Source organism: Balaenoptera borealis (genome assembly GCF_965194805.1).
Source record: "Balaenoptera borealis genome assembly, chromosome: 13".
Classification (NCBI taxonomy): domain Eukaryota; kingdom Metazoa; phylum Chordata; class Mammalia; order Artiodactyla; family Balaenopteridae; genus Balaenoptera; species Balaenoptera borealis.
This window is the reverse complement of record NC_138870.1, coordinates 64,988,507-65,010,148: the sequence shown is the minus strand read 5'-3', so window position 1 is coordinate 65,010,148 and position 21,642 is coordinate 64,988,507. Positions and strand designations below refer to the sequence as shown.

At 40.3% G+C, this 21,642-nt stretch overlaps 1 protein-coding gene across 7 annotated transcripts in view; it reads right to left on the bottom strand.

Moving 5' to 3' along the window:
* The window catches only part of NAV3 (neuron navigator 3), a 1,129,181-nt gene that overhangs the window by 870,640 nt on the left and 236,899 nt on the right, over positions 1-21,642 (bottom strand). For all 7 annotated transcript variants that reach the window (XM_082351536.1, XM_082351537.1, XM_082351530.1 and 4 more), the window contains one exon: positions 5,924-6,091. The gene's annotated coding sequence lies outside the window, so the exon portion shown is untranslated. The remainder of the gene's footprint in view (positions 1-5,923; positions 6,092-21,642) is intronic.

Below are 21,642 nucleotides of genomic sequence, written 5' to 3'. Positions count from 1 at the left end.
AAAGGTGACGTTGAACACACGCCCCTTCTCAAACAGCACAAATAGGAGATGTCTACTCCTGGTGGGGTGACAAGTTCTGGAAAAGTCATTTTCATGAAAAACATAAGCTCCTTATTTGCATAGATGACAACAGAATTCTAGGAAAGATAGAATCAAGAAATATAAATTAGAGAACAAGAAAAGCTATGCACTAAACATATAAATCAATGCTCAAAAAATAAGAAAGAACAATCATCTCTTGGTTGTGCATACAACTCCAGACTGTCCTAATAGCATCACATTCTTCCCTTTGGTTCTTCGTCAGACTCACTGCCATGGTGTTCCCAAGCACTGAAGGCCACCTGCTTTGTAACAGATAAGGCATTAGATTGAAGACATCACTTTCACCAAACTGCCGTCCCTGTTATCAGCCAAGTGTCCTTCTCTAAGGCAGAAACTCTCAGAGAAATGAAACCCTCCACTGCCTCTGCCTAGCAGAAATCACACCAATGCTATCCTTCCAATCCATGATTACATTTTTGGTCTAGACACTACGGTAACTGATAAAAGTCCCTTTCTTTTTATGTGAAATATCAAGAAATAATTCATTATTCAATCTCTTTATTGCACATGTACCAACAAACTTTAATCTATGGGTATAGATCACCATGAACATTAAGTTTCTCTGATATATTTTACATAATTTAATGGAAACTGTAGCTTTCAATCCACTGGGAATATAACATTACCATCTTCAAAGTGTTTTCCTAAACACAACACTCAATCTCCCTTCAAGATGAAGGGTCTTACCCAAGGTGATAATGAAAAGACCTCAAAGGTCCTTCAAGTAAGCAATTTATACTTTTAGAATAGATTGATTTATCTCTGCTTTTGGGAAGGTTTCAGTATGTACAAATTATAGCTTCATACTTCATTTCAGAATCCTGTTGTTTCTGAAAAGAGAATACATTCTTGCTCCTGTGGAGAGTAAAATCAACCCTATTTTTATGTCTGGGGTAGCTCCTATTTGGGTACTTTGGTGTGTTTCACTGTATGTAACAACAGGAAATACTATAATTTTCTAACAAGTAGTAGCTTGAACTGAAAAAATAAACCATAGACAAATTATATCATTTTAAATGGACCCTCCACCCCCAATTCCCTTCTTAATTCTGTCAATGGCTTTTAATTATTATTGGGGTAAAAAACAACCTTGTGCCTCCACCCTCTGGTACCTCATGATCTCGTAAGTCTTTTCCTTCCAGGGACTCCCCTGCTTCCATCTCCCCTCTCTGCCATCCACCATATGCCCCTCCCTGCAACTTCTCCAACAGTCCTCATTTCCTTCCATCTCCAGGACTTCAAACACACTGAAAATCTATCTCCATCTCCTACCCATAGATGTACCCCACCTCCCAACTGGTTAGGAAAACTCAACCCTTCCTTCAGATTTCAGCTCTGTGATCACATCCTACAGGAAAGGTCTCACTTAGCTCATTCACCAGGTTTCACTTTTTTCATGTGTTTCTCTTTTATTATACTTATCGAAGTAGTCATTTGAATGTATTTGCTTGATTCTTTGATGAATATCATCATCCCTGTTCCATGAGGCAAAAATCATAACTTTTTTGTGGTCATTAGCACATTCCTGGCACAGTGTTCAATAAATATATTTAGTCAAGAAACTGAATTTTTAAATGTAATCTACATAAAGAACATAAAACAAATTTTAGTGAGAAAAACCGTAAGCAAGGGAGATTGGGATTGACATATATACACTAATATGTATAAAATAGATAACTAATAAGAACCTGCTGTATAGCACAGGGAACTCTACTTCATTTCGCTGTACAGTAGAAACTAACACAACATTGTAAAACAACTATACCCCAATTAAAAAAAAAAAAAACGTAAGCAAGGATAATTAGAATATATAAAGAAATGCTTCTTTTTAGTAAAGACATTGGAGGAAAACACTAGTACAAGTCAAAGGGAAATCTAACTAATATTGGCTTTAAAGAAGAAAAATTATGTGATTTTGTTGGGGGGAGAAGCGCTTGTGTAAAAACTGATTTGCTGATTCTGTATCAAGATTCTTGGTGCTTTGCTTGGTTATTTGTATAAAAAGTGACTCGTTCTTCTTTTCAAGCAACAAAAGCTCAATTTCACATTCAAAAATGTCTGCATCACAATTGCTGCTCCAACATTTGGACTTGAAAGAAAATATTTATAAACCTGTATGAAAGATATTTTCCTCTGACTTGCCTTCTTACTCAGAACCAATAAACATCCTATTTGTAAATCCCAAACCTCAAAGGCATAGGTAACTCAGCTTAGCTGTTTTACTCAAGTAGGTATAATAATCTACAGGGACTAATAACATGGGAAAACCCAAAAATCATGATGAAAACTGAGGTTACCAACCTTTACTTTGCTTTTCACTGAAATCTCATCTTTACATTCTTTGTGGGTTTTTTGTTTTTGTTTTTTTAAAATCTGATGTCTTTTTATTTATTTATTTATTTATTTATTTATTTATTTATGGCTGTGTTGGGTCTTCGTTTCTGTGCGAGGGCTTTCTCTAGTTGCGGCGAGCAGGGGCCACTCTTCATCGCGGTGTGCGGGCCTCTCACTCTCGCGGCCTCTCTTGTTGCGGAGCACAGACTCCAGATGCTCAGGCTCAGTAATTGTGGCTCACGGGCCCAGTTGCTCCGCGGCATGTGGGATCTTCCCAGACCAGGGCTCGAACCCGTGTCCCCTGCATTGGCAGGCAGATTCTCAACCACTGCGCCACCAGGGAAGCCCTGTTTTTTGTTTTTTTGTGTGAAACTGCTGAGTGTCTAAGATGTGAGTATCTTAGGGTAAAGTGAGCAAAGTTCTGACTCAGAAGCAACCATTCAAGATGCTGCATTGAATTGAAAAGGATTCCTAATAAAGGGGTGTGGAACACAGGTGGAGTCCTCGGGTCACCACCCGTGCAAGGAAGAATTCCTTCTCTCCCACCTACCCAACCACTACACCCAGCACATATGTTGCTCATTTTTTGTTTGTTGATTGAGTGACTGAATGAATGAATTAATGATTTTGATAGCATCATAGCATGCATTCATAATACTGTACAGAGTATATCAAAAAAATATTATCTACTTGGGGCATCAGAACCTCACCTCAGGGAATTTGACAAAACCTGGAGAGGGTCTTTAACTTAGAACACTTTAGGGAATACAAAAAGTCAAGAGAGAATAAGTAAACCTAAAAAAAATGAAAATTTTAGAATAAATTTGACCAAATTTCATAGTTTGCCATGGTAAACAGTATCTAAGGATTTCTGCCAGGAAATCCTTATTGGTACGTCTCTATTCTATTCTAGTTTCTATTCTGTATTTTGGTCTGAACACCTTTTCTTGCATTTTTCAAGTTCTGCTGTTCCTCTTGTGTGATTTATTAGTTAGGCTGATTGTTGCAATGAACAACCAACAGATTGTAAGTGCCTTAAACCAATAAGGGTGTCTTTCTTGTTCAGGTCACCATCAATGTAGATTCAGTGAGATGGCAGGGTGGTCCACTCCACACAATCATTGAAGGACCAGGCTCCTTCCAACTGGTGGCCCTTTGGGGCTCTAATGTAGAGGCTAAATGTCAGAGCCTTTACTGGAATCTCTAGATGCAGACCAGCCAATAGGCAAAACTTGAGAAGGATCTGCATGTTCTCATGCGAGGAGTATGAGCTAAGCCTGAAAATGGCACGCATTCCTTTTATCCACATGCCATTGGCCGGAACTTGGTCACATGCAAGGGGGGGGGGTGAAATTTAGAAAAGTGAAATACCAAGGGAGAGAATTTTAAACAGCTAGCTAGCCAGTTTCTTCCACCGTGTCCCCCATTTCCTAGCCATATGTTGCCCTGTTCTGGGATGTCACTTCTTTGCATCAGGATATCATCTTCAATCTCCATTTATGGACTTGCTGAAAGTTGACTGGACTTAAAATTATGTATCCATTTTTTATCCCTAAGTATATTTCCTCGTGCTCTGTAAAATGCTTGCCACGAATTATTTATTAACCCAGAATGGCTTTTCTCTGTCTAGCTCTGACAGCCTTCTGTTGTGGGTCTTCCTGATGCATATTCTTGGCTTGCAGTGAGGAAAGGGTGCTTGAAACACTCTCTTAGTCAGGAGAAGGGAGCTAAATATGGCCTTTATCTCCTGTTGAGTAGAAAAGCCCATTAAAAATACCCCCCCAGTGGCAACAACCACAAAGCATTCCTTCCCAATCTGTTTTATGGCCTCATTTTATAAAAAGTTACTAATATTTATGATTGTTCATTTGTTTTTATCTGAGACATCTGGGAACCTTTACTCTTCAAACATGAGTCTTCCTTCTCCGATGTACTGTTTCCCTAGGCTCAAAAAATACTGATAAAGAATAGCCTCAAACGAATCTGTCTCCTGGATGAATTGCCCACGCAAATTAAAAAGCTTCACTTGCATTCTTACATATTCAGTTCAGTAGCGTGGTTAACCCAAACCCTTGTACTTTTTTTCCGACGAGACAAATGAGAAAAGAAGTGCACTTTAGGACCTCCCTGGTGGCGCAGTGGTTAAGAATCTGCCTACCAATGAAGGGGACACGGGTTAGAGCCCTGGTCCAGGAAGATCCCACATGCCGCAGAGCAACTAAGCCCATGTGTCACAACTACTGAGCCTGTGCTCTAGAGCCCGCGAGCCACAACTACTGAGCCTGTGTGCCACAACTACTGAAGCCCCTGCGCCTAGAGCCTGTGCTCTGCAAAGAGAAGCCACCGCAATGAGAAGCACGTGCACTACAATGAAGAGGAGCCCCCGCTCGCCGCAACAAAAGCCCACGCGCAGTGATGAAGACCCAACGGAGCCAAAAATAAATAAATTTTAAAACACCCGCACTTTAATTTTATTCCAATGATAAGAAAATTAGAGTTATTTTATACTAAAAAACCTTAATATGGTCTGAAAATCTCAACAATTTTTTATCATCTGAAACAACTTTAATGGATTTTCTCTAGTATGCCATTAGTACAATACATTTTGTTTTATTGAGGTCAAACTACATTCCCTTGTCTTGCTCCCTAGGATTAGGAAATTAGGTACAAATACATTTTGTTTTATTGAGGTCAAACTACATTCCCTTGTCTTGCTCCCTAGGATTAGGAAATTAGGTAAAAATTAGCTCACTGTGGTTACATTCATTTTAATATTCCTGCATAAAGGAGAGGACTAGCAAAAGGGCAAGCTGATACCTCACAAAGATCAAGCACTTTATATTAAGCCAGAGTCCCTGTGATGTAAGGGGAAAATAAGAAAGTAAGAAAGACAATCTACAAATAAATGAGTGAAAGCACCACTGAAGGTAGTGGTTATTGACTTTTGAAAGCTTTTCTTAAAAATTAGCATGTGTTTTATGTATAAATGCATTAAGTATTAAGCCACACAGAAAGTCAGCTTTGAGTGCTTCATTTCTCTATATCCTCTTTAGCTACAAGTAGAGCTAACTATAAATATATTTTTTCTTCCTATAGGTGTCATTTTCCTAAGAGCTTTAAGACTACTTTATCATTTCAGTTACAAGTTAATTAAGTACTATACACACACAGTACAAATATATAAGGCACAGTTATGCTTTATATGGTATAAATACATACATACATGATACAAATACATATATTTTCACACACACATAAATAAATACCACCCATATATGCTGGATATTGAAAGTTAGCTTTAGCTTTCTCAAGCTCCCTTTTATCTTCCTTCTAATTGGAGAGACTGGAAAACCTAAAACTAAATATTTAGACTTCCTTGAATCTAAGATTCTTAATGCGAATCTAAGATTCTTGATGCAAACAAGATTCTTGAAGGCACCTTCGTGAAATATGGGAGACAAAGAAGGATGAAAGAATCGGTCTGTACCTTTTTGGTTCTTTCTGCTGTCAAGCAATGCATGGAAATGGGAGTTGCTTTCAGCAACAATGACCCAGGGTCTGTTCACAAGCTGTCCAGGTGTTAAGAAATGGTTGGGTCAGCTTCTTCTGGCTTTGTGATCTCTGGATCACAGCTGTAGGTCCATTCCGCAGATTCCTGGGGAATGAGAAGAAGTTGTCCACAGCAGCAGCTTCATTACAGACCTGCTTTATTAGAGATGACTAATCTTGGGATCAAAGTTATGGGCTGTGTTCTTGAACTTATACCACCGTTTATAGCGTTAGAGGTGCTAGCTCCAAGTAAATTATGAACTCTTCTGGAAGTCATTCCTGTAGGCCCATCTTAGAACCCACTTCTTCCTCCCTTCTCATAATTTATGAGCATAAAATATCATGTATTAAATTAAAGGCATAGAATGTTTCCCATTCCTTGCACTGAACCCTGACTGATGTAACTGTATGACATTTTATGTAATTTTTCAGTGTATTCAACTGTTCTCTAATTCACTGGGCTATAACTGTTGCACCTGGTGCAACTCCATACAAATCTGCTCACAATTTCCCTCAGGATAATTTGTCCCCTCCGAAGCCCTACAACCAGTTTTGTGTCATTGTCTAAGGAATTCTAGGTACATCTTTGTCAAAGAGCTTCCTCTCCCACATCTTTCTAATTTCAGTTTAGACTCTCTTGCTTTTTGCTGCATTCCCACTTACAGCCCCTCTCAGTCTCAACCCTGATACCACTTTTACACTCAAGGTATTTAATGATGCATATTTTCTTCAATATTGATGAGGTTTGAGTTTTTCTCTTTTATCTTGGGTAAATATAAATTTTATAATAAATCCCTCTGCTTTGGGTTTATGGAAAAAAGAATAGCCATAACAATAACAAAGTAGCAAAAACAAAGTCATTCAATATGATCTCCATTCCCTTTGTGGGAGAAAATAACCAATCAAAAATGTGAATCAATAATTCAGAATTAGATCCAGGATGATTTTATTTTTTAAGTCTGCATTTCTTGCTGCTTTTCTTTTCTCTCCTTGGAAGGTCATTGGTGATTTTTCTACAAATTTTATCCTTCCTTCTACTCCTGGCAAGACTCACAGAGACAGAGCCTGTCAACTCTGTGAGCTAAGACTCTTATGACAGACTATAGGAGAGAAAAGCCTCTGCTGCCGCCGGGACCACAAAGCAGACGAAATCAAGACTAAATGCTACTTCTACAACAGAGTGAGAGAAGCATCTCCAAGGAGCAGTGGTGGAGTAGAAATATGTTATGGCTACTGGAAACCTTTGTGATAGTCATCCATTTTTTCATAGTGAGGCAATATATCCGTTTCTTTGGGGAACTGCCTCTTATTCACCCTATGCTGCCTGGTAACTATCACTGACAATATTCCACCATGTGCTACTTACAAGGTGGTTTTTGATTCAAGCTAGGCCAATCCTCCTCTCTCTTCCAGGTGTGTGAAAACTGAATAGAGATCCACAGGAACTGAAGACACTGGGACTGAGACATCCACTGTTAGGCCCTCCAAGATGTCCTGTGCTCCTTTGCTTGCCTCTCATCCTCAAACTTAGTTGTTTTTGTGAACATTTTTTTTAAATTTTGTGAGCTCCGTAGTATATTTTAATAAGCCCCCTTTATTAAAATGTTTGAGACTGAATTTTGTTTCATTTTAACTAGAGAACCCTAACCAATCTTCCCCTCCCCTAATCCATCACTCCCTGTCTCCCTCCTTTTCATTACATATGGTCCAACTGACTCTTCACAGGCAGTAAAATCCATCTTACCATTGCTGGGCAAAAGCATCCCATCATTTATTCATTCAACAAACACAGATTAAGATTTCACTAAATGACACATGCTAGAAATACAAAGATGGCAGCTTATATTCTAGCAAGAGATAATGCAATACAGAGTAAAATTTAGGGAAAGAATTAGCAGAAGAAACAACATCTGAACTCTTGAAAAGAGTTTAGACATTTTATGAAATAGAAGGGAAGGAAGGAATGTACTCCAGACAAAAAAAATCTGGCGAAAGCAGGAAGAGTCTAGCCTTTGAGCTCAAACGACTAAGCATTGTGTTAAACTAGAACCCAGATTCAAACTGGAAAGTGATGGAAAATTGGACTGGAATGGGAAAAGGAGCCAGATTAGTAAAACCAGATTATGTGCTCAGAACACAATGGAAAGATAAGAACGTACAGATACCACTAGTTGCCCTCTCCCCCTATTTCTCCTCCCTCCTCACAGTGTTAGCGCTCACAATTTTAAACTGGACTCATCAATGCATAGAATGAAGAATGCATGTGCCAGCTTCTCTTAATAGTTAGATATGTACATGTGACTAAATTCTGGCCAATGCGAAGTGAGCAAATTACTGTCTGCAATATGGGGGTCATGCTCTTTAGAAAGGAGCTTGCCCTCTCCTTCCCCACTTCCCCTCCCTACTGGGAATGTAAACAAGTGATGGTGAGGCAACTTGGATGATGCTGATGAGAGCAGCACCTTGAGGATGGGGAGCAAATAGACTGAAGTTTCCTGGGTCCCCAGCTTCATGGAGCTTCCACACATGCCCTGGAATAATTATACTTTATCTATTACACAGAAACAAATATCAACGTTAACCCAGTTTAACCAATGTACAGTGGCCATCTGTCACAGCAGGTGAATCAGTAACATAACTGTAACAAAAGGACTTAAGGATAGAAAATAAAGACATAACAATTAAATTTATGCTTTAGAACAGGAGTTAGCAAACTATGGCCTGCAAGCAAAAGTCAGCCCACTTCATGTTTCTATATGACACATGAGCAAGATGTTTTTTACATTTTTAAATTGCTGAAAAGAAACAAAAGAAGAATAATATTTTGTGATATGTGAAAATTATATAAAATTTAAGGCCCATATAAACGTTGCATGGGAACACAGCCATGTTCATTCATTTATGTACTGTCTATTGCTGCTTTCACATTACATCAACCTGGTTGAAGAGTTGGAAGAGAGATCACATGGCCCACAGTCTAAAATATTTACTGCCTGGTCCTTTACAGAAAGAGTTGCCAATTCCTGCTTTAGATGATCACCTCAATGGATGCACCAAATTTCCTGAAGAATGAAGAGAATAAAATCAAACAAGAGCAAATCAGAAGGAAGAGTGGTTCAAGATGGCAGAGTACAAGGATGTGTGCTCACTCCCTCTTGTGAGAGCACCGGAATCACAACTAACTGATGAACAATCATCGACAGGAAAACACTGGAACTCGCCAAAAAAGACACCCTACATCCAAAGACAAAGGAGAAGCCGCAATGAGACGGTAGGAGGGGCGCTATCACAATAAAATCAAATCCCATAACCGCTGGGTGGGTGACTCACAAACAGGAGAACGATTATACCACAGAAGTCCACCCACTGGAGTGAAGGTCCTGAGCCCCATGTCAGGCTTCCCAACCTGGGGGTATGGCAACAGGAGGGGGAATTCTCAGAAAATCAGACTTTGAAGGCTAGCGGGATTTGATTGCAGAACATTGACAGGACTAGGGGAAACAGAGGCTCCACTCTTGGAGGGCACACACAAAGTAGTATGCACACCAGGACCCAGGGGGAAGGAGCAGTGACCCCATAGGAGACTCAACCAGACTTACCTGCTAGTGTTGGAGGGTCTCCTGCAGAGGCAGGGAGTGGCTGTGGTTCACCTTGGGGACAAGGACACTGGCAGCAGAAGTCTGGGAAGTACTCCTTGGAGTGAGCTCTCCCGGAGTCCACCATTAGCTCCACCAAAGAGCCTGTAGGCTCCAGTGCTGGGTCGCCTCAGGCCAAACAAGCAACAAGGAGGGAACTCAGCTCAACCCATTAGCAGACAAGCGGATTAAAGTTTTACTGAGCTCTGACCAACAGAGCAACACCCAGCTCTACCCACCACCAGTCCCTCCCATCAGGAAGCTTGCACAAGCCTCTTAGATAGCCTCATCCACCAGAGGACAGACAGCAGAAGCAAGAAGAACTATAATCCTGCAGCCTGTAGAATGAAAACCACATTCACAGAAACCACATTCACAGACAAAATGAAAAGGCAGAGGACTATGTACCAGATGAAGGGACAAGATAAAACCCCAGAGAAGCAATAAATGAACTGGAGATAGGCAACCTTCCAGAAAAAGAATTTCAGAATAATTATAGTGAAGATGATCCAGGACCTCGGAAAAAGAATGGAGGCAAAGATCAAGAAGATGCAAGAAATGTTTAACAAAGACCCAGAAGAATTAAAGAACAAAGAAACAGAGATGAACAATACAATAACTGAAATGAAAAATACAGTAGAAGGAATCAATAGCAGAATAACTGAGGCAGAAGAACGGATAAGTGACCTGGAAGACAGAATGGTAGAAATTACTGCAGCAGAACAGAATAAAGAAAACAGAATGAAAAGAAATGAAGACAGCATAAGAGACCTCTGGGACAACATTAAACGCACCACATTCGCAATATAAGGGTCCCAGAAGGAGGAGAGAGAGAGAAAGGACCTGAGAAAATATTTGAAGAGATTATAGTCAAAAACTTCCTTAACATGGGAAAGGAAATAGCCACCCAAGTCCAGGAAGTGCAGAGAGTACCAGGCAGGATAAACCCAAGGAGAAACACGCCAAGACACATAGTAATCAAAGTGGCAAAAATTAAAGACAAAGAAAAATTATTAAAAGCAACAAGGGAAAAATGACAAATAACATACAAGGGAACTCCCATAAGGTTAACAGATGATTTCTAAGCAGAAACTCTACAAGCCAGAAGGGAGTGGCATGATATATTTAAAGTCTTGAAAGGGAAGAACCTGCAACCAAGATTACTCTACTCAGCAAGAATCTCATTCAGATTCAACAGAGAAATAAAAAGCTTTACGGACAAGCAAAAGCTAAGAAAATTCAGCACCACCAGACCAGCTCTATAACAAATGCTAAAGAAACTTCTCTAAGTGGGAAACACAAGAGAAGAAAAGAACCTACAAAAACAAACCCAAAACAATTAAGAAAATGGTAATAGGAACATACATATCAATAATTACCTTAAATGTGAATGGATTAAACGCTCCAACCAAAAGACAAAGGCTCGCTGAATGGATACAAAAACAAGACCCTTATATATGCTGTCTACAAGGACCCACTGCAGACTTAGGGACGCATACAGACTGAAAGTGAGGGGATGGAAAAAGATATTCCATGCAAATGGAAATCAAAAGAAAGCTGGAGTAGCAATACTCATATCAGATAAAATAGACTTTAATATAAAGAATGTTACAAGAGACAAGGAAGGACACTACGTAATGATCAAGGGATCAATCCAAGAAGAAGATATAACAACTATAAATATATACGCACCCAACAAAGGAGCACCTCAATACATAAGGCAAATGCTAACACGTGTATAAAAGAGGAAATCGACAGTAACACAATAATAGTGGGGGACTTTGTAACACCTCACTTACACCAATGGACAGATCATCCAGACAGAAAATTAATAAGGAAACAGAGGCTTTAAATGACACAATAGACCAGATAGATTTAACTGATATTTATAGGACATTCCATCTGAAAACAGCAGATTACACTTTCTTCTCAAGTGCACATGGAACAGTCTCCAGGATAGATCACATCTTGGGTCACAAATCAAGCCTCAGCAAATTTAAGAAAATCGAAATCATATCAAGCATCTTTTCCAAACACAACACTATGAGATTAGAAATCAGGTACAGGGAAAAAAACATAAAAAATGCAAACACATGGAGGCTAAACAATACATTACTAAATAACCAAGACATCACTGAAGAAACCAAAGAGGAAATCAAAAAATACCTAGAGACAAAGGACAACGAAAACAGGACAATCCAAAGCCTACGGGATGCAGCAAAAGCAGTCTTAAGAGGGCAATCCTTCCTGAAGAAACAAGAAAAATCTCAAACAATCTAACCTTACACCTAAAGGAACTAGAGAAAGAAGAACAAACAAAACCCAAAGTTAGTAGAAGGTAAGAAATCATAAAGATCAGAGGAGAAATAAATGAAATAGAAACAAAGAAAACAATAGCAAAGATCAATAAAACTAAAAGCTGGTTCTCTGAGAAGATAAACAAAATTGATAAACCTTTAGCCAGACTTATTAAGAAAAAAAGGGAGAGGACTCAAATCAATAAAATTAGAAATGAGGGACTACCCTGGTGGCACAGTGCTTGAGAATCTGCCTGACAATGCAGGGGACACGGGTTCAAGCCCTGGTATGGGAAGATCCCACATGCTGCTGAGCAACTAAGCCCATGAGCCACAAATACTGAGCCTGCGCTCTAGAGCCTGAGAGCCACAACTACTGAGCCCGCGTGCCTAGAGCCTGTGCTCTGCAACAAGAGAAGCCACCACAATGAGAAGCCCATGCACCCCAATGAAGAGTAGCCCCTGCTCCCCACAACTAGAGAAAGCCTGCGTGCAGCAACGAAGACCCAACACAGCCATAAATAAATAAATAAATAAAATAAAATAAAAATAAACACCATGACAATCCTATGAGGCAACGATTGCAACCCCTTTTTGCAGAAGAAAACAGAGGGTCTCAGAGGTCCAAAGCCACAGAGTTCCTAAATGGTAAAGTTGGGATTTGAACTCAAGTTTGTCTGACTGTGCTTAAGGAAGAAAAGCCAGCACTCAGGCCAGGCAGCAGAGTCAGGCCCAGCCAAGTGTGACTGGTGCTGGATTGTGAGTGTTCGTGGTGGCACCAAGCACAGGAGACATCGGATGCTAAAGAGAGGGGTTCGTCAGACCCCTGGTAGGAGGCACACTTTTTCACAGTTGGAGGCTGACAGGTGGCTGCACGGCTGCAAGATCACATGGAAACCACGGACCAGAGAGTGTGGGTGAAGAGGGGGCTTGCACAGAGCTGCTGGGGCACCCAACCTGCCCTGCGGGGGCCTGCTTCTCACCCCAGATACAGAGGGGCTTCCTTGGGACCCTCACAGAGCTTGAGGTATGCCCCCTGAGTGCCACAGGGATGGCACACTGGCTGGTGTCTGCCTCAAGCCCTGTATCAGCTGCATCACACTTTGTCCCTAGCTCAGCAAAGGGAGTGTGTCTCCCAGGGTACAAGGTGGGCCAGGGCCGAGTGAGCCAGCCTGGGGATTCTCTTAGATTCATGGGCTACCAAGAGGGGCAAACGGCCCAGGGAGGAGGACGGGGGTGGACCTTGGATTCCTGAGGCTCAGTAGCAGAAGGGAGAGACACAGGACCCCGGTTGGGGGCCCCGGAGTGGCCATGAAAGTGCCCAAGAGAGGACACTCCACACCCTTCAAGCACCCAGAGACAGGGCCTGTGTCCACAACACCTGATGGGCAGGGCTTCTCTGCCCCTTCCCATTCCTCCCGTCCCCTGCCTCCACCGGGCTGACATGTGGGGAAGATCGAAGAGGGGATCTGAGGAGAGAAAGAGGGAAGAGGGCCCTCATCCCTTATTCTCACCCCATGGCACCAGGAATGAGTTCAGTGTGAATCAGTCCTGAATCTTGGCTGTGACTCGGGTTTGGAGACTTGAAGAACTCATGTGCGATGGTAAGTGACCGCAGGGTTCTGCCTTGCTCAGAATGGCTGGAGCAGCTCCAGGCGTGGAGGAATCTCCGCATACCAAGAGATCTGGGCTGCAGGAGCATTACAAAGTTGCTTTTGGATAATTCTGTGCGTCCTGGTGCAGCCTAGGCCCGGACAGGCACCGGGAGGAAAGCATTTCAAGGAGCCTGGCGTGTTTTCTGCAGGAGGGACAGATTGGTGGCAGAAGGGAGAAGGGGCTGGAGGTGGCTGCTGTTTCTGATGCAGGTTTGAAAGGAAAGGAGGGAGCGGGGAGATGCAGGGAGAATTTGAAGGTCGAGTCCAGGGGGAGTTTTTCTGGATGGGAGAACTGTGAGCCTGTGTCAATGTGGATGGTATGGGACGTGGGTGGGGGGTAGGGGTGCACCCCTGTTGGGTGAGGTCCATGGTGAGTGGGAGGAGGCTGGGAGCAGGGCCAGCCAGAGAAGGACTGGGAACCAGTTGCAGCAGGGCGTCTGGGAGGGCTCCACTCCCCAGGGCCACCATCCCACCCCCACACAACTGCAAGCACACAGAAGCTTAAACTGGGTAGCATGGGCTACCCCCCAGGCCCAGCCCACTCCTACTTTGCAGGAGATGGTCTTTTCAGGGATGGTACATCCTCCATCCCTCACTTATTGGCAGCTCCAGGGACTTCTAGGAGGCCTACTAACTACGCCTACTAACTACTAACTAATCCCATGAGCCACAACTACTAAGCCTGCACTCTAGAGCCCGTGAGCCACAACTACTGAGCCTGTGTGCCACAACTACTGAAGCCCACGCTCCTAGAGCCCGTGCTCCGCAACAAGAGAAGCCACCACAATGAGAAGCCCATGCACTGCAACGAAGAGGAGCCCCCGCTCACCGCAACTAGAGAAAGCCCACTTGCAGCAACGAAGACCCAATGCAGCCAAAAATAAATTAAATAAATAAATAAATAAATAAATAAAAATTAAAAAAATAAAATTAGAAATGAAAAACGAGACGTTATAATGGACACTGCAGAAATACGAAGCATCATAAGAGACTACTACAAGCAACTCTATGCCAATAAAATGGACAACCTGGAAGAAATGGACAAATTCTTAAAAAGGTATAACCTTCTAAGACTGAACCAGGAAGAAACAGAAAATATGAACAGACCAATCACAAGTAATGAAATTGAAACTGTGATTAAAAATCTTCCAACAAACAAAAGCCCAGGACCAGATGGCTTCACAGGTGAATTCTATCAAACATTTAGAGAAGAGCTAACACCTATCCTTCTCAAACTCTTCCAAAAAACTGCAGAGGAAGGAACACTCCCAAACTCATTCTATGAGGCCACCATCACCCTGATACCAAAACCAGACAAAGATACTCCAAAAAAAGAAAATTACAGATGAGTATCACTGATGAATATAGATGCAAAAATCCTCAACAAAATACTGGCAAACAAAATCCAACAACACGTTAAAAGGATCATACAACATGATCAAGTGGGATTTATCCCAGGGATGTAAGGATTCTTCAATATATGTAAATCAATCAATGTGATACACTATACTAACAAATTGAAGAATAAAAACCATATGATCATCTCAATAGATGCAGAAAAAGCTTTTGACAAAATTCAACACCCATTTCTGATAAAAACCCTCCAGAAAGTAGGCACAGAGGGAACCTACCTCAACATAATAAAGGCCATATACGACAAACCCACAGCAAACATCATTCTCAATGGTGAAAAACTGAAAGCATTTCCTCTAAGATCAGGAACAAGACAAGGATGTCCACTCTTGCCACTATTATTCAACATAGTTTCGGAAGTCCTAGCCACGGCAATCAGAGAAGAAAAAGAAATAAAAGGAATCCAAATAGGAAAAGAAGAAGTAAAGCTGTCACTGTTTGCAGATGACATGATACTATACATAGAGAATCCTAAAGATGCCACCAGAAAATTACTAGAGCTAATCAATGAATTGGGTAAAGTTGCAGGATATATAATTAATGCACAGAAATCTCTTGCATTCCTATACACTAACAAAGAAAGATCAGAAAGAGAAATTAAGGAAACAATTCCATTCACCATTGCAACAAAAATAATAAAATGCCTAGGAATAAACCTATCTAAGGAGGTAAAAGACCTGTACTCAGAAAATTATAAGACACTGATGAAAGAAATCAAAGATGGCACAAACAGATGGAGATATGTACCATGTTCTTGGATTGGAAGAATCAACATTGTGAAAATGACTATACTACCCAAAGCAATCTACAGATTCAATGCAATCGCTACCAAACTACCAATGGCATTTTTACAGAACTAGAACAAAATATCTTAAAATCTGTATGGAGACACAGAAGACCCCGAATAGCCAAAGCAATCTTGAGGGAAAAAAATGGAGCTGGAGGAATCAGACTCCCTGACTTCAGACTATACTACAAAGCTACAGTAGCCAAGAAAATATGGTACTGGCACAAAAGCAGAAATATAGATCAATGGAACCCAGAGATAAACCCACACACCTATGGTCAACTGGTCTATGACAAAGGAGGCAAGGATATACAATGGAGAAAAGACAGTCTCTTCAATAAGTGGTGCTGTGAAAACTGGTCAGCTACATGTAAAAGAATGAAATTAGAATACTTCCTAACACCATATACAAATATAAACTCAAAATGGATTAAAGACCTAAATGTAAGACTGGACACTATAAAACTCTTAGAGGAAAACATAGGAAGAACACTCTTTGACATAAATCACAGCTAGATCTTTTCTGACCCACCTCCTAGAGTAATGGAAATAAAAACAAAAATAAACAATTGGGGCCTAATGAAACGTAAATGCTTTTGCACAGCAAAGGAAATTATAAACAAGATGAAAAGACAACCCTCAGAATGGGAGAAAATATTTGCAAACGAATCAATGGACAAAGGATTAATCTCCAAAATATATAAACAGCTCATGCAGCTCAATATTAAAAAAACAAACAACCCAATCCAAAAATGGGCAGAAGACCTAAATAGACATTTCTCCAAAGAAGACATACAGATGGCCAAGAGGCACATGAAAAGATGCTCAACATCACTAATATTAGAGATATGCAAATCAAAACTACAATGAGGTATCACTTCACACCAGTCAGAATGGCCATCATCAAAAAATCTACAAACAACAAATGCTGGAGAGGGTGTGGAAAAAAGGGAACCCTCTTGCACTGTTGGTGGGAATGTAAACTGATACAGCCACTATGAAGAACAGTATGGAGGTTCCTTAAAAAACTAAAAATAGAATTACCATACGACCCAGCAATCCCACTACTGGGCATATACCCTGAGAAAACCATAATTCAAAAAGAGTCATGTACCACAATGTTCATTGCAGCACTATTTACAATAGCCAGGTCATGGAAGCACCCTAAATGCCCATCGACAGACGAATGGATAAAGAAGATGTGGTACATATATACAATGGAATATTACTCAGCCATAAAAAGGAATGAAATCGGGTCATTTGTAGAGATATGGATGGACCTAGAGACTGTCATACAGAGTGAAGTAAGTCAGAAAAGAAAAACAAATATTGTATATTAACGCATATATGTGGAATCCAGAAAAATGGTACAGATGAACCGGTTTGCAAGGCAGAAATAGAGACACAGCTGTAGAGAACAAACGTAAGGTTACCAAGGTGGGGAAGCGGGGGAAACGGGGTGGGATGAATTGGGGGATTAGGATTGATATATATACACTAATATGTATAAAATAGATAACTAGTAAGAACCTGCTGTATAAAAAAATAAAATAAAATTCAAATTTAAATAAAGTAACATAAAAACAACAAAATAAGATATTTGAAATAAATCCAAATATACTGGTAATCACAATCACAATCAGTTAAAAAAAAAAAAAAAAGAACCAATCAGAAGGTTATCCAGTGGTCTACATAAAAGAGATAAAGGGGTTAAACCAAATTATTTATCCCCAGTGGGGATAAACACAAAAGGGTATATTAAAGATCTATTTAGATAGTGAAATCAACACAATTAAGAAATTTCATCCCAATAGAGGTATTGAGATCACAGTGGAATATGTCATTTTCCCAAATTTCTGTGTATATGACAAACTACTAAAATAAAAACCTTTGCCCCATTCAAAGTTGGTAACTGTCAAACCTCCTCAATGGATCTGCCATAGAAGCCCAAATTCATCACTATCACCCTCTCTAAGCTTTACCAACATTTGTTTTTACTCATCATGTTTAAGTCCTAACTTGACCCTCAGCAGAAGTTTCTCCTGTCTGGTCTTAAGTGACAAGACGTCTAGAACATGTCTTCCTACCTCCCCTCACACAGTCAGCAAAACCGATACCATGTCATCTTCAGACAGCTTCCTTGGTACCCTATTTATTTCTGACTTTAAATTAACTGTTGTTCTCAGTTTCAAAATTTATACTCATTGCCATAAATACTTGATATTTATGGAAAACTGGAACCACATAAATATTAACATGCCATCATGCATGTATACTCTATAAATAATAGCTAAGTCATTACATAGATATTTTAATCAGTCAACTGAGATCAATCTGTAAAGTCTCATTTTAAGGCCTCCTAATCAATGAGTAGACCAAAACAAAACACATGTACTTTCCCCTGCCATTGTATATAGCACTGATGTTTGATTTACAACAGATGTGATTTGAAATAAGAAAGAGGCTGTATTTCAAATCCACCTGAGACGATATATACATTGTTGCAGTTCATTCATCATTCATTCATTCATCAATTTAACAAGTATTTATCACATGCCTATTATGATCCAGTAGGGATGTCAGACACTGGGATACCAGACAGATAGGGCTTCTTTCCTTAGAGAGCATATGAATTAGTGAAGGACCCAACCAACAGGCTGTCGCAACACCCTGTGGTGAATTCTGAGCTGTAAATGGGGCAATGGATACACAGAAAACAACCTAGCTCAGGTAGGGGGAGATGGGGGAAGGCTTCCTATTGGAAGTGATGTCCAAGCTGAGGCCTGGAGTGTGAGTAAGAGTTATCCAAGAGAAAAAGGAAGAGTAGGAAAAAAGAACAGCATGTGGACAGACTGGGAAGAGAGAGTGTGAAAAAACAAATGGCCCCTTTGTATCATAGGTACAGTCAGCGTCTGCAATCAGGTGATACTATCAACCTTCTCGTCCCCATTGTGGTCTGAAAAGGGACTGCTTTGGAGATGCCCTCAGGACCGCAGGTGTTCCCCCTGCCCCTGACACTCCCTCCCCACCCCCGCTTCCAGATACACCACTGTTCTAGTAAAAGTGAAGGAAGCTCCACCTGGCTGAAAATGAAAGTAAGAGGAGGGTATGCCGAATAAAGCAATGACAAGGACGGCCTGCAGAGGACCCAGTATTATTTAGGATTTCTGTTTCTTATCCCTTGGCCTGCCTTACCACCAATCCATTTGACTGGTGAATCCCTGAAGCGTCCATGCCTGCTTATTGCTTGGTCAACAGTCCCCAACTGGCACTGGCACTGGAGACCACCATGCCAGGGCTACTAGGGTTGATGTGTAACCATGTGTGCATCTAATGTGCTGTAGTTGGAGACCACCATGCCAGGGCTACTCGGGTTGATGTGTAACCATGTGTGCATCTAATGTGCTGTCAGTTTTGACTTTTTCCTTGGAAGGGAGTTTAGGTAGAATGCTTTCTTTGTGAGCCACATAGCTGGGCTCTGGCTTCTGGGCTCTTCCAAAACAACATGGAAAAACATGAAAGAATTCAAATCATTGCTTTTTTCAATCAGGAGGTAGCATTAATAGGAAACTAATCTAGTTCACCTAATTACATTTCCTAATTTACATCCAACTTGAAGGAAAAAAAAACATGCATCATTGTTACAAATATTATTGTGTTTGACTTGTTTTTCCCCTATAACATTTGAATATTCTACTTCCCTTCCTCGGGTCTATGGTACAATGATTTGTATTGTTCCTGAGTAATGTTTTCCAAGACAGGTGGAGGAAAAAACATAAATTAAGAATTTCCTTACCAAAAATTTTAGAATAACAAAATGTTTACTGAAAATTGGTTCACATTGGCTGGCATCCTGGCAAGTTTAACTCAGAAAGCATCCACAGCATGGGAAATCGTACTGGTGACTTTTCGTTGAACTTTCTCAGCAGCCACCAATTAAATTCCATTTTCACTTGATAGATAAGTGAGCTCAGGCTTCAGTGAGTTGATGTGGAAAGAAACATAGCTTCCTTCTCTTAATAGCTTGAGACAACCTAGATGTAAGTAATCAAAACAAATATTCATAGAACTTTCAAGCGGCTTCATCACTTGACAGTGCCTGGGCAACACACTGGAGAGCACATACAGCCGTAATTTTTCAAAAAAAGGAGTAACTGGTCTGTTTTCAATTATACCCCCATTGAGCCAACAGCTGAAAAGGGTGTAGGGGGAAGTATATAGGTGTTGTCAAGTCAGTAAAGAGAAGATTTGGAGTTATTTTATAACCATTGATCATACTGTAAAAATGAGAGGTTTGTCCTCATTACTTGATATATAAATAAATCACCTCTTCCATTTCTCTCCTGCTTCCAACACCAAACACTAGGTTTGGGTCAATGTGTGTCTCCCTAAAAATAAAAAAATACTATAAAGATACAACAAAATAATTTATGTATATTTCACATAGTAATGCTGTGTTCTTATTTTCAGTTAAGTATTTTATATTATGACTTGAAATATCTGGTCAGGCTATAGATGTTAGTAAAGTTGCATCGATCAGTCTATTCATTGATACAGGAAATTGTGCTTCCATAATTAAACTAGTCTAGATGAGGATAATAATTATAGGTATCAACTTTGATCTGAAAAGAAAAAAGTTACAGAAGTTACAGGTATGCTGCACAAACACAAACACACACACACACACACACACACACACACACACAGAGTCACTGTGCTAGAATTGCTATATTTTAAAATAAAATAACTTACATTCTGAGAAAATAGCCTCTTTGACATCAGGAAAAATCAGGATTAAAAACCATTTTTATAAACTATTTTTAATAAATGTGTTTTCATTAATTTCAGGTATGTTTGGCAAAACAGGACAGTTCTTTTCAGTCCACTTTAATTACATAATTATGATCATAATTTTATGTATTATTTGTAAACAGTTCTTCTAAGATGATGAAAAATTTGTAATAAGAATCATTTGGGGGGCTTCCCTGGTGGCGCAGTGGTTGAGAATCTGCCTGCCAATGCAGGGGACATGGGTTCGAGCCCTGGTTTGGGAGGATCCCACATGCCGCAGAGCGACTGGGCCCGTGAGCCACAACTACTGAGCCTGCGCGTCTGGAGCTTGTGTTCCGCAACAAGAGAGGCGGCGACAGTGAGAGGCCCGCGCACCGCGATGAAGAGTGGCCCCCGCTCGCCGCAACTAGAGAAAGCCCACGCACAGAAACGAAGACCCAACACGGCCATAAATAAATAAATAAATAAATAAATAAATAAATAAATAAATAAAATTTAAGAAGCATTTGGTTGAGGTCTTATTATGATGTTAATTTCTTTAGGAAATATATTTTCTGAAGATTGTAAAAAGGCCTTCTCTTTGTATGGGGATTTATTGTTTACAGACACTTTTACCTACATGTTCTCATTTAATCCTTAGGATAATGCTATGAGACATTTAAATTTTCCCTCCTTTTCACAGATGCAAAAAAACAGAGGCTCAGTAGAGTTAAGAAGCTAGCCCAAGGCCACACACACAGAAGAAGTGACAAAGTCAATATACAAATCCATTTCTTCTTACTCTATAGCTCTTTCACTAATGAAACAAAGTATTAGCCCAGCTGGCAACCAAATTATCACTATTTCTTCATTAGTGGAATGAGGTAATGAGGTTTCACTTTATCATTCATAATTCAGAGATGCAACCCTAAGACCTGCACGAAAATGACATCTACCATTATGGTAACACATTACACTCATGGTAACACATTATACTCATTGGCTAGGATTCAGAAGGCAATTTTTAACCTGTTATTTTTTTAGTTAAGTATCTTATATTATGATTGGAAATATCTGGTTGGTTTACAAAACATTTCAAG